A 13335-nucleotide genomic window follows, 5' to 3' on the forward strand; every position below is an offset into this window, starting at 1 on the left:
TGACTGCTTGCTGGCTTGTTCTGGAGCCCTTGCAGTGATTTCCTTTGTATATGAGCAAGGAATATGCGGTAGAGGAAATGGATGAGTAAGAAAACAGCTGCATGTTAAATCTGCTCATTGATAGCTTTCTCTTTTGGACTTGATGAGTTGGGGGGGTGTTAGTGTTAAGATTTTTCTCTGAAATGTGATGATTCAGGAAGCGCTGTAGGCTTCAGGAATTGTATTAGCTCACACTGCTCACCAAAAGATGTGTTTTTCTTGTACAGATGGGGACTCCGACACTGCCATTCTTCGTAAGTCTTCGCCAAATGACGAAGAAGCCCTCAAGGCTAGCAGGGAAACCCCTGGGAGGCAGGTATGTAAAAACACACATTTTAGTTGAATTTTGAACTGGTGGTCTGTACCAATGTAAAATAACACTGTTGAATGACTGAAGTTGAGAGAAGCAGTCTGTAGATTAGTGTTGCATTCTAATCCGAGGTCCAGGTAGCTCCAGTCTTTGTATGGTTATAGAGAATGCTTGCCATTGCCTCCTGTTTTCAGAGGATTTGCTTAAGTTGGCCATCTTTCATTGCTTGCATTTGAACAGACAAATGAGAGCCAAGAGAGGCTGGAGACACAGGTGGACTCATCGCCTTCGCACGAGATCTCTGCTCAAGTTCAGGAACTGGGAAGTTGTCAGACAGCAGAACGTGAGGCTGAGCAGACGTTTCGGAGGGAATGTGAGCAGGGTCTTTGTTTGCAAGACAAGCTCAATCAGGAGCTCTCTGATTTGCGGGAAACCAGCAAGAGCTTGTCTCAGCAGCTGAGTGAGGCTGAAAGTAAAGCTACCACCTTAGAGAAGACAGTTCACCAACTGAAACAGTCTCTTAGGAAAAAAACATCATTTTTGGAAATGACACAGAGGGCACTACGTCAAGCCCAGTGTCAGGCCAAGGAACATGGTCGTGCTCTGCAACGTGAGAAAGATCAAGTGAGCAAACACCTTGCGGAAGAGGAATCTCTGCGGGCACAAGTGGCCCAGCTCCAAAGTGAGAATCGCTTGCTCCGTCAGCAGCTGGGAGATGTGCCGAATCGGAGCACCCAAGAAAAAATTGTGAGTGCTGTCCAGGATGGACTGAACAACATTCTCAGTAAACGCAGAGCAGAAGCGGAAGAGGAAGTGTACCTGCTGCAGGCAAGAAACAAGGAACTGAACGCCAAGTATCTTCATTTAAGAGACCAAGTCTTGGTGTGTAAGAGGAACAAAGCAGAAAGAGAGGTAGGGTGGGGGAAGGAGGAGAGAGAATGTTTAGGAAAATATTGAGGATGGGTAGAGTGAGAGGAGGAGAGGGAGGAGAAGGTGCCTGGAGATGAGTGGGAAAGAAGGAAGGGAGGAGGTGTGACGAGAGAGTAGTGAGCAAGGAGGAGTTGCTGAGTCCTGAGCAAAGAAAAGAGTGTTTTTCTTTCCTGTTTGTACAGAGAAGGAATGCCTGTGGCCTGAAGTGTTACTGCAATAGAGGAGTCCGAGTGTTGTGCAGGGACTAGCTGATGTATGCATTTGGGGCACTTAAGGAGGCTGGCAACCTCCCAAGAAGTTAGCTTCAGCCACTACCCTGGCCTCAGCTTTCTCTCCCATAGCTTCTGAGTTACAGCCTTCTCCAACCATGTCCTTTTGTTGCGGCGCTGTGAAAGACTATGCTGCCAGTGAGGGGAAGGACTAATTAGGAAATCAGCTGAACTGACTTTGTGCAAGCTGCAAAGCATGCTCCCGTGCAGAGTGCTCACATAATGTTTTGCGCCTCCAGCACATCTGAGCTAAGCGTTGCTACCTTCCTCTCTCAGGAAGGAGAGAGATGCCCAGCTGTGCAGAGCCCATCTTCTGGGGGACAACATTTCTGACCTTTGTAGCACATCTGAAAACTGATCTTAAGTATATGAACTAGTGAGTGAAAGTAGAAATGCAGATTTCACATTCTTGCCTTTCTCTTCATCCTTGTGTTATAATCTTTCGTTAGAGAACAGTCTGCCAGCTGCAGCGAGAACTTAGTGAGGCTCTCAGAAAGCAGCGGATGTCAGAGACTTCCCTTAGAGTTTCTACCCGTTTGTGCGATGACCTCAAGGAAGAAAAACTGCACTTGCAAGAGGACTTGGACAGGACAAAAGCCGAGGTATACCAACTCTGTAAACACAGTAATATCTACGAAGCTGTTCTTTTCCTCCACTGCTGGAACAGAACAACATATTCTGAGCACAAATGCCAGAGAGGTTTGTCTAGAGACATTCCTCATTGTAGTGTAGCTAATGAAGCCACTCCTTGAGCCTTCCTCAAAAGGAGCTCCTGGTCGTTTTCCAGGCCCGAGTGTGCTTTTATCTGAAACATCACAAGAACAACTGCTCCGGGTTGCAATAAGAGGAGATCCTGCCCTTCAGACACACAGCATGAGCAGGAGCTCTCAGGTTCAGGCTCTTGGGTCGTATTGCAGTGATCTCCTTTCTCTTTGCTGCTGCCTGCCCCCTGCTCTTGCCAGACAGCAGTGGCTTTTCAGGGAGCTGCTTTCAGGGCTGCGGAGTCTCACTGAAGAAGAGACCTTGTGCTTTTCAGCCCAAGCACGTGGCTGAAATGCTGCTGGTTTGGAGTCTGTGCTGTTCAGGTGAGCTGTGGAGTGGGTTGTGAACTCTTGCTGGAGAACTGAGGAAGCATGGGAGCTGAAGCGACCCTGTCTGAACTCCTGAGAAAGATGTAAAGAAACAAAAGAAATGGAGATACAAATCCCTCTTTCTTGGTTGAAATATCAAGTCAGTGGGTGTCAGCTATCGTCTCGACTGATAGGTTTGCTGGATTTTCCCCGAATGGAGGGATTCTAGACCTCTCTGATGAATTGTGTTTGTTTTTCCCCTGGATACAGGCCAGTGAACTCTTCCAGCAGCTGGTGAGGGAATCCACAAAATCTCTGCAGCTAGGAACTAGAAATCTGGAGCTGCAAGAAGAGGTGGTTTGCCTCCAACGATGCTTACGGAGCAGTGCGGTAGATCTTTGCAAAATAGAGGAGTATAAAAGAGAGATTGGAGAAAGAGCCTACCAAAAGATAAGGCAAAAACTGGAAGAAGTCAATCTCTTCTTGCAGGTAAACTCATTCACCATTTGCATCTGCAGTCTACAATGCATTCATTTGTTGTTGTTGTCATTGTCTTTTAGGTCTTTTGCTTTAGGTATCTAGTTCTCTTGTAGCGCCCTTTTTTTTTTTTGTCTTTTTTTTTTTTTAGGGAAGTTGGAGCGCTGAAAATGGCTGTGTGAAAGTGCTCCTGTGTGTGTTGTGTGATATGCATGTCTGGGAAAACACCTACTCTCTGATTGCCTTCCAGCAGCCCCTGTAGCTCCTTCAGTCAAAAAGCCTGCCCAAGGCAGTCTTCCTGTTGGCAGTTTGCAGAGGGAGTTGCCATCTTGCCTTTTTGTCCTCAGGATGCATTGTGAGGAGGTGGCATTAGTGTGCATCATCCCTCTGGCCTCTGTATTGAGTAGAGGGAGATCCCAGGTGGAAAGGCAAAGCATGCAGAGGGGGACGGACTGTTCATATCTGCAGTAGGTGGTTGAATCGCCAAGGGATATGTTTGTCCTCTAATGGCTGTTACTGCTGAGAGTGTCTGTGGCCAGAGTCACAGGACCTGCAGTGTCATTCTCCAGACAAGGCTGTTGAGAAAACAAGTCCCTAAGGTTCCTGCCCTCCTGGGGGAAGGAAACAAACAAAGAAACAAAGAAACAAGCATAACCCATTTAGTAGTTTCAGATTTCTTCCCTGATTGTTGCTGGTAGGGAGGCAGCAGGGTTCCCTAGTTGAGTCAGGCTGTGCTTTTTCAGTCGGGTCTGTGAAGTGGAGTTGGGGGAGCACTGTCTTTTCCTTCCTGTTTCTTGAAGTTGCGTTTTCTGCTTTAGATGCAGGCAGCCACTCAAGGCAGATTAGAAGAAATAAACGCCAATAATGCCTCACTGAGAAACCAGCTGGAGCGGAGAATTGGAGGGCTAGAATTGGAATTGGCTAGACTACAAAACATGCAGCAAGACAGCGCATTGCAAGTGGCATTTGCTCAGGCAGAATTGGAAAGGTCTGAAAAACTCCACTTGGTGAATGTGGAAATGAGAAGACACCTAGCAGAGAAACTGGCAAGGTAAAGCTACGCTTTTTTTTTTCTTTTCTTAATAGATAAGTAATCAAGTATTACCTTGTTTTAATCTAGGATTTTGTGTCCCAAATCCCTGTCTTGCATCTGCTTAGGATGTATGCAAGTGTAAGATGGAGCGCTTACGGGAAGAGTCCAGTGTGGTCCCTGCCTTACTGAGGGAGGGATTGCCTTCCTGAGGACTGTGTTCATTTCTCTTTACTGCCTTGGAAGAAACAAAAATAGGCATGCACCTATAGAGTATTTTTGAAGTGAGTGTTGTTTGACCCACTCTGCCTTTTGGCAGCCCTGCAATCACCTCCTCTTCCTGTAAGGAAAAGAGGAATTTTGCTTCTGAGGCTGTTGTGCTCGACCTAGAAGTCCACAGAAATGTGCTCGGAAAGGGCTAGAGAACAGACCATGAGTCTGTGAGGCAAAAAGAGTCCTCTGCTTTGAAGATCTAACCCTGAGGAGGCGTAAGCTTTGGTAACTGGGCAGCCTATGTTCAGAAGTCTGATAAGACGGTGTAAGACTTGGAGCACAACTCTGAACGTATGCACAAGGGCAGTTCTTGCAAAACGCTTCTGTATTTTTCACAGAGCTCAAGAGATGCTAGCAGAAGCCAGTGTTCAATGCCCTCCGGAGCAGAGGAGAAGCAACTCCTTAATCACAAGGCCAAGGCGATGCCTTACGCTCAAGAAACAGAGTGGAAGCTTCTCTGGCTCGTGCCAGAGGCCAAGCTGCTCATCCAAGCCGCTCGCCAGCTGGCCAAGGCTAGCACAAAGCAAGAAAGGTCTGGGGAAGGTCTTGCCAGCAGCCGGAGAGAAGACACCCCCACTGCTCCCATCTGTACCAGCAGCCCCCACCGAAAGGCAGAGGCGGAGAAACCTGTGACTAAATGTAACTGTGCTCTCCCAGTGCAGTTGAGATCAGCTGCCAGTTTGATTCTCGTGGGGGCTGAGCACTGGTGCCATCACTTGGGGCTGGCACATGGCTCGTCCCGCAGGGTCTGCAGGGCCGGCTGTAAGCATCTTGCGACTGGCATAGTAACCTTGAGCAGCCTGGCCTTTGGTCTGTCCCAGTTGGCCTGACCAGCTGCTGCTCTCAGGAGCCGGGAGCTGGGGGATGGCGTTGATTCTGCTGGACTGGTGGTGCTGGGGCCGGCCAGCTCCGACTGCGTGCTGGAGGCTGTCAGGGGAGGCAGGAAGGGCAGCAGCATGGCCCCAGGGCCCCGAGGCTGGAGAGGCCAGAGCAGTACCCCCATTCCTCAGAGGGGCAGAGACACTCTGCCAGCCTGCCCTGGGGGGCACCTGGGTGCTTTGCCTCTCAGCGGTGCCCAGGCTGGCACATTCCTCGTGTTCCCAGGTGCCGGGGGCTTTCCCTGAGGAGCAGCAGCCTCGATGGGTGCCTTGGGAAGCACAGGAGGAGCACCGGTGCTGCTGACAGAAGCAGCCATGTGCTGTGGGGAGGGCAGGGACTCATCTGTGGCCCCCCTGCAGCTTTGACAGCCTTTGCTGGCAGCGCCTGCCCTGGCCTTGGGCTCAGGCTCTTCCAGGGCCAGGGCTGGAGCTAGTTGCAGCTGGACCTTGTGGAGGGGAAGGCAGGATTAATTGCTGCTGCTTCCTTAGGAGCAGCAAGTTTGTAGCTAGAGCCCCCAGGACACTAAAGCCCAGCCAGCAGTGAAAATGTAGCCCCGCATTTGCACAGCTGGAGCGTGCACATGCCCAAGTGCTGGGAAAGTGGCTGTTGCCAGTGTTCTTTCCTTCCTTCCTGCCACCTGCTCCTCTGCCTTCTTCCTTTGCATGCCCCTCTCCTCCAGCTGAAAGCCATCAGCTCTCTCTGGCTCCTGGGCTCCTGCCTCTGCTCACAGCTGCTGTGTGAGGCAAACACAGGGGAGGCATTTCACAGGGAGGCAGCAACAGAGATAAGAAGGTGTGAAAACAAAGCCTGCCAGTTACATGAACAGGCTCTCTCTGGATGCCCTAACTAAAAAAGGGTGTGAGCTAGTGAGAGGAGGCTCTGGAAGCATCAGGTCTGCAATAGGCTGATGACCTCATTCCCAAGCTTTTCTCTACAGTACCAACATTAGAACAAAAATGCTGCAGAAATCTCCTCTCCCTGCAGGTGTTGCTATGCTCCCTGCATCTGAAGGATCAGCCAGTGGCATAAGAAGCGCCTTCAGAAAGGCTCCTGGTGTGGTCCTGTTTTGCTAAGCAGCAAATCTTTTATCCCTCCATCCTTAGAGTCAAAAGGCTCAGGCTCAACACCGTTCATCCACTGCTTGGGTAAAAATGCCTTTGACCTGCTGTGACAGCTCGAACAAGGTGGGCAGCATCAGCCCGCTGTGCCACCTGCCTTTGTCAGCTCATTTCACTGCTGAAGTCCTCAAAGCAGGCTGGGCAGTGGCCAGGCAGCTGCTGCTGGGGATACCTGCAGGGAAGCAGCACCTTCCCCTGCTTTACAGGCCTTCTAAGTGCAGGGAAAGGTACTGAAAAATGGAGCATTTCATCCGTTTTCTCACACGGATGCTCAGGTGTTTGGCCACACTACTGCAACAAATTTAAAGCCTGAGTAAGGCCTGACCCAACCAACAAGTGGGTACATTTCCCATGCCCTGTCCTTTTCACCCCAACACTGTAGTCAGGAGGATGAGGAGCACAGATAAGGCAGAAAATAGGTTTCTCTAAGCACTTCAGTACATTGTGCCCTTTAGAGGTAGATCCCGCTCCCCAAACGAATGCAAAATCCTCCACTAAGCTGCACAGCGAGCTCTGGAAGGGCTCCTTCCCGCTACTTGTGCCAGGGAGCTGAGGCATGGGGAAATGATGCATACTGTCAGAGTTTTACTCTGAAAAAGAAGAAGAACAGGTGCCTCGCCTGACTGATGACTAAGTAAAGAAGTGCAAAGACTCGAATGGGCATGGAAGCAGGATCATAGATGAGAAACCATCTCCAAACCCAAACGAGAGTGGGCCCTTGCTTTTCAGCAAAGGAACTGCCTCTGCTGAATTGGGATTGTCCCTACTATAAATACCCGTTCTGTGGGTATGCTGTCTCTTTCCTCTGCCAAAGAGTATTTTACCGGGAGACAAGAGAAGGACTCAAACCGAGCTACTATGCAATGGACTTTCCCCCAAACTTGTTCCCTGGGCAAAGGCTGCAGCAGCCGTGGGGGCTGCTGAAAGCAGGTTTTGGCTCTTGGAGTCCTTTGAAGTGGAAGATGTCAGCGGAGCAGGGCTGCAGTGTGCTAGGAAGATGCTTCAGGGCTTCTTGCTTCAGGACTTCCCTTCCACTCTTCCCGCGGGGCCAGGTTCACACAAAGGCTGCTTTCTCCTCTGCTCACATATGATGAAGAGAGCAATGCGTTCGCAGCAGCTAAAATGTGTATCCCAAAACACCTTTTGGACAACAGGGAATTGCCAGGCTCGAGGTGGGTGGGCTGGGGGCCCCTGAGCCCGGGGCCCTGGCCTCCAGGGAGCTGGGGCCCGCAGGAGCGCCGAGGAGCACCGCTGCAGGGGCCAGGCCCCGTCAGCTCGGCACCTGCGCTCGGCTCTCTGGCTAGGCCCAGCTGGAGCTGGAGCTGGGGCTGGGGCTGGAGCTTGGCCCCGGGCTCCCTGCTGGGCGCTGCCACCCCTCAGCTGGGCAGGGAGGGCTCAGGGCCTGGGGCAGCGGGGCTGCGGTGCCACCCGGGCCCTGGGCAGGATGGAGCCAGGCGGGCTCCCGCGGAGCCCCACGCTGCCCTGCCGGCAGCCACCGCCTGCCCGGTGCCCCCAGCCCGGCCTGCTGCAATGTCTCTGCCGCCACTAACCCCGGGCTTTCTCGGTCCTCTGCGGCAGGGGTGGCCGCGATGGTGTTGGGTCAGTGCCCACGGGGGCTGCCTGAACTCCCTCAGGCGGCCTCTGCGCTTGGGTGGGGTTTTTTTTTAGCTTTTTCTCCCCTCTCCATGAGGAAGAAGGCTCTAAAACGCCTCCTGTGTGCAAGGAGCTTCCTGCAGTGCCGTGAGTACCAGCCTGTTGCTCATCCATCCTAGCAGCCAGCAGAATTTGCATCATGGTACGTACTTGGAAGTGTTTCAGAGCAAGCAGAGACTGAGAAGCTGCTTTTTGTACATAAAGCCAGACGATACTGCTTCAGGAGACCAGGTAGAAAAGAGAGGAACTCCCCAAGGGAAGATGTTCCGGGGGGAATCGTTTCTGGAAGAGCAGTTGTCTTGTCCACCAGGGAGGCTTTCTCTCTTTGCTGTAGTTATTTGGGCCTCTTTCAGTGTGGCAGTGCTCTGTTGCTCTTTTTTACAGCCCGGTCAGGTGTGAACTAGTTCTGCTGTTGCATGCACAGTTGCTGTTTTGAGTCATGCTCCATTCCTGAGGGAGGGAAGGAGAACAAGCATGCAGAGACTTGTGAATGGCCATTGCTTCTAGCAGTCGTGCCTGTGTTTGTAAGCAGTCTTGTGTAGCAGGCTGCTGCTGCTTAGGAGAGACGGCCCTTTCTCCAAGTGTGTGAATCGGGTGGATGCTCTCGGCTTTCCTGCGCCATAATGTCAGGAGCTAGTCTTAAACAAATTCCGTGTTTCTCTTTCCTTGTGGGCTGAGCGACCTTCCTAGCTCCAGCTTCAGGAGTATTTTCCTGAAGTCTTGCTTGCAGCTACGCTGCTCTTTTTTCCTGGGGGGAAGCTACCAACGCCGAGTGCAGCCGGCCCTGTGCCATCTGCTGCTGTTAGCAATGTGGCGAGTGGAGTCAGGGCCGCCTTTGTGGCGTCCCCAGGGAGTTTCTCTGGAGAAGACCTGTGTGTGTGGATTGCAGGGCTCTGGTCTGCTGGTCGACTCTGGCTGTGAAGTCTGTGGGGAATCAAAGAGTAGCTGGCGCTTGTTGTGCAACGTGCAAATAGCAGGGAGCCGCATGTCTAGTCGGGCTGCCTGTTAATGCCCTTGCAGTGGTAAGACAGGGCGCAGCTGCTCGATTGTGCCCCTGACGTGTGTGAGTTTGGTAGCTGAATTTCAGCAAAGGCAAGGTCTTGCTGTATTGGTTTGACCTCTGCTTGCATGGTGCGGGAACGCTATTTGCCTATTGTGTTAGGGAGTACCTGGAGAAGAATTGTACTTGTTCCCAGAAAATAGGACTATGTACCTCAACAAACCTTTCCTTCTCCCTGCTGGAGTTAGGGACTGCTAAGTGTGGAGACCTGGCTGCCTATAGCTGAGTCCTGCCGTTGTCTTTGTGTTTGTATGGGTTGTATTTTGTGTCTAATTTCAAGAGCTCGAAAATGAAAACACTTTCTTTTTGCTCTCCTTGTGTACTCCTAATGGCTCTGGCAGCCTGACTGATGCTTTGTTATCTCTTAGTTTGTCCCTGCGCTGTGCTTGGAGTTCATCTTGGGTGGCTGTAAAGGTCTCAGTTCTGGTGCTTCAACATAGGAGGATGTTGACTCTTAGCTGCTAATTGGCATTTGTTGTTGCTTTGTTTTTGGCAAAGGAGCTTCCTTGTTTCCTTAGTAATGACTGAAATGGTCGGTGGGGGTGGGGGTGAGAGAAACTGGCCCTGCTGGCTGAAGAATGCCCAGCCCTCTGTGGTGCAGTTTAGCTGGCTGGTAGTGGTTCAATGTTGCTGGCCTTACTGAAGTGACTAAAAATGAGCTTGGTGTGAGTTGTGCTTTAGACAGCACTTTGTTTGCTTGTGCTGCAGTACCAGAATTGCAGGCTAGAGGGAGGAAGAGGCTCTGAGGTCGGAGACGCCTTCCCATCGTGGATGGGAGGATGCCCTTGTCCAAAGCCCTTCTCGTGTCTTCATTTCAGCTCCAGCCCTCTGGTGGGGTCAGTGGAGGGCTTCTAGTTGGAAGTCAGTTAAGAGTCTCGGCTCTGCAGCCGCCTCCTGCACAGGTGCTTTTGGAGATGGTGGTGGTGGTGGTGGTGGTGGTGGTGGATGATGGCTGCATCTGCTTGGTTTGGACCGGGCAGGATGGTGGTGAGCTTGTTGACTTGAAGCATGGCACATCTTTCTCTTGCTCCCCAGACAGACATCGCTGAAGTTTGGGATAGCGTGTGTGAGTGCTACCGCCAAGTGCAGCTGCTGCTGGACAAGGTGAGTCTTGTCTCCTCGTCCTCCCTCCAACCCTGATGAGTGCTGAGTGGCCCCTTGCATGCAGCCATTGAGCAGCACTATTCCTCCCAGCCTCTGAAAGCCAAAGAAATGCCCCGGGAGGAGGCTGCAGGTGGCAGATTTGCCTCAGAGAAACCTCTCCCTCAATGGAGAGCAAAAGCAAAGCGCAGCTGGAGAAGCAGAGCGTGGGGTTTCTTTCTGGGGGCCTTCTCTAGCCCCTTGTGGCAGGGTGGAAGGACCCGACAGAGCTCGTGGTGCACTGTGGAGGTTTTATGCCAGGTGTTGTGCCTCCCTGGGCCTCCTGAGGCTGTGGGGGTTTTCCCTGCTTGCGTGTCACCCATCAGCTTGTGGGAGGTGAAGAGGAGGGAGAGGGGAAGACTCCAGAGTGCAAGGCTCTCCCCCAAAGCACCCCCTTTTGCAGCCTCTTTGAAGATCAGGGGTGGAGAGGCCCCAGAGCACCCTTAGCATGCCCTGACAAGTCATCACATAGTTATTGTGTCTGCAGAACACCTCTCTTTGTTCCTTTCTTGCTGTCTCGTTTTCAGACTGTGAGGCTAGCAGGCGTGAGTAATGTGCATTATGGAAAGTTATTTGTGTTCTGTGGACAAGAAGGGAGAGCAAAGTTTGGGGACTAGTGCTTCAGCTGGACGAGGTGCTTCTGGTGGAGCACCATGTCAGCTATGATGAGAGCCCCTGGCCTGGTAGGAAGAGCGCTTCAAAGCTGGGTTCCCCCTTGTGTTGTGGCGGGGGTCTCTGCTAAGAGCTCTGCAGACCTGTGGGAGGTCTGTGGGTGTCACGTTGCAGTGCCTGCTGCATGAGAGCAGTTTCTTGGAGGTGTTTCTTCAAAGCCCAGGGAAACGAAGTTGCTGCTGCCCATTTGGGCTGCCAGATTCCTTGGGAAGGCGAGTGCCAGTGTTGCTGGTGGCTCTGCCGGGGGCTTGTCGTTAGGAGGAGTGTAAGTGAGGTGCAGTCAGGGGCGAATGGGAGATGGGAGGGGTAGTTTTCCGCAAGGCCAAGGAGGTCTCTGGGGTGCCCTTGCTGGTGGCTGTGGGGCAACAGGGTGTTGGGGCTGTGTTTGGGGTGGTTCTTCTGCTCCAGTGAGGCCACCTACTGTTTGCTCGGAAGAGCAGTGTGTGGGGAGGGCCGGGGCTGCGGCCCCGCCAGGCGAGAGGTTTGCTGTTGCCTGGAGAGTGGTTGGGGTGGGTGAGGGGTGAGAAGGCTCCCGAGGGGCTGTTGTGCTGCGAGGTGCTTTGAGTGTGCTGAAGGGCTGTTGAAGTGACTTTGTTGCTTGGTGGTTTGTGTGCAGGGCATTTAGAAGCTGCGGAGGTGAACCATGCCCAGATCGCTCTGAGGACCCACGTTTCTAAGTGGAAGGTGTCCGTCTGCATAGCAGTGACGCTGCAATTGTTTGTGTGGGCCTTGTCCAAAGGAGAAGATTTCCACTTTATTTTCGAGAACATCGGCCTGCTTGTGTGCCGAGAAAGGAGAGTCGTCCGGCATGTTTTGGAACGTGTTATCCAGGCAGTTGGGAAGACCGGGAAGGTGGCAAAATCTTTCGACAGTGTAAGCTTGAGATGTTTTCAGGGCTCCCTCTACTTTTTTGGAAATGTGCGGAAAGAATTCTCCATGGGCTTTCTAGTCGCTTGCGCTAAACCTGGTTTACAAGCCCATGAGTTCTCTGCAGAGTTCTTGTCTCGCCTTGAGGAGAGACCTGGCGCTGGAGAAGCCCTTCAGGGAAGCTGTCTTTGGTCAGAGCAAAGATGCAGCCCAGTAGCCCATGTCCGTTAGCATCAGGAGGAAGTATAAGTGGGGGGCAGGCTTTTGGTGGCCCTTCCCCTGACACGTGCCCTCCTTCTTCCAGAAAGCCGTGCCAGCAGAAAGGCCGGCCAGTTTCCTGGGGATGACCTGGCGTGTCTCTGTCACTATTGCTTCCTAGGGTGTAGCTGCCAGGGCTTGTCTCCTCATGAAGCTAGTGGGGAATAACTCTGTTAAAAGCAGGGTTCTCAGTGAACTCCATGGTCACTCTCTCTTGCTTTTCTGGGAATTCATGTGTCTTCCGGTGGAGTCACATGGAGGAGGGCATGCTTTCCATTCCGCCGCTGTGTGGGAGAGAATGCTAGGCACCACTTTGCACACACGGAGCTTCATCTGCTCCTTCCCTTTCTTCTGGGTGAGCATAAAAAAGACAACCCTCCCCAAGCCCAAGATGTTACTCTTTCCTGCCTGTGTGTTTTTCTTCCCTCAAGAAGCATCCCTGAAAAGGTGGATCATCACCAGATCTCGGCAAGCCCTCTGACTGGAGGCTCTTGTGCCCATCCCAGCACTGATGTTTTGTGCTCTGGGGCTCCTAAGATATATTGCTAATGTGTGCTGTCTTCTGCTTTGTCAAAGTGGAGAGTTGACAGTAGCTCCGCACTATCTCTGCAGCTGCTTAGTGGAGGCTGCAAGAGGCTGTGTTGCTCTTTACTGAAACCAGTGTTGCCATCTTGTTTCCAGGTTTGTGCCTAAAGATGCAGCTTCCGAAAAAGCCTTGGTTGAGCAGGCTGAGAGAAAAGATACTGTAACATTGCGTGTCCTTCCTGTGGGAACTGTGCCAGCAGTGCAGGTGTGAAGAGCTTTGTTGTTTTGTAGTTCCCGAGGAGGGCCTTGCTGTCAAGGGCATCGTTTGCCCCGGACATCTTCCTTCAATCCAGACCAGTGCTGTGGAGGGGATGGGTGAGGAGAGGACCAAGGCACGGGCTGGTGTGTGTCGAGTGAGGTGAGAGTCTTGTGGGAGTGGCTTTGTGTCACCCTGTGCTCTGGGACATGTGTGAGGCAGCCCTTTTGCTGGTGATGTTGCCTGTATCAATGCTGGGAGGTTCTGAGCACATGCTCCAAGGACGTTAGTCACCTTGCTCTGCTGGGAAGTGCGTAGCAGTTTTTGGAAAGCCTCTTGCATGAGGTTTCATTTCGGTGTCCTTCTGATTTGCAGATTTGCAGATGAGCAGTGCCTGGGCAAAGGAGAGGAAGAAGCTGCCAGGCAATCTGTTGTGCTTTGACGAAAGAGAGGGCAAGGGAAGGCAGCTCTGAGGAGCAGAGGGGCCTACGAGGTAAGGTAACAGCTGT

This window comes from Dromaius novaehollandiae, unplaced genomic scaffold, assembly GCF_036370855.1.
Source record: "Dromaius novaehollandiae isolate bDroNov1 unplaced genomic scaffold, bDroNov1.hap1 HAP1_SCAFFOLD_51, whole genome shotgun sequence".
Taxonomy (NCBI): Eukaryota; Metazoa; Chordata; class Aves; order Casuariiformes; family Dromaiidae; genus Dromaius; species Dromaius novaehollandiae.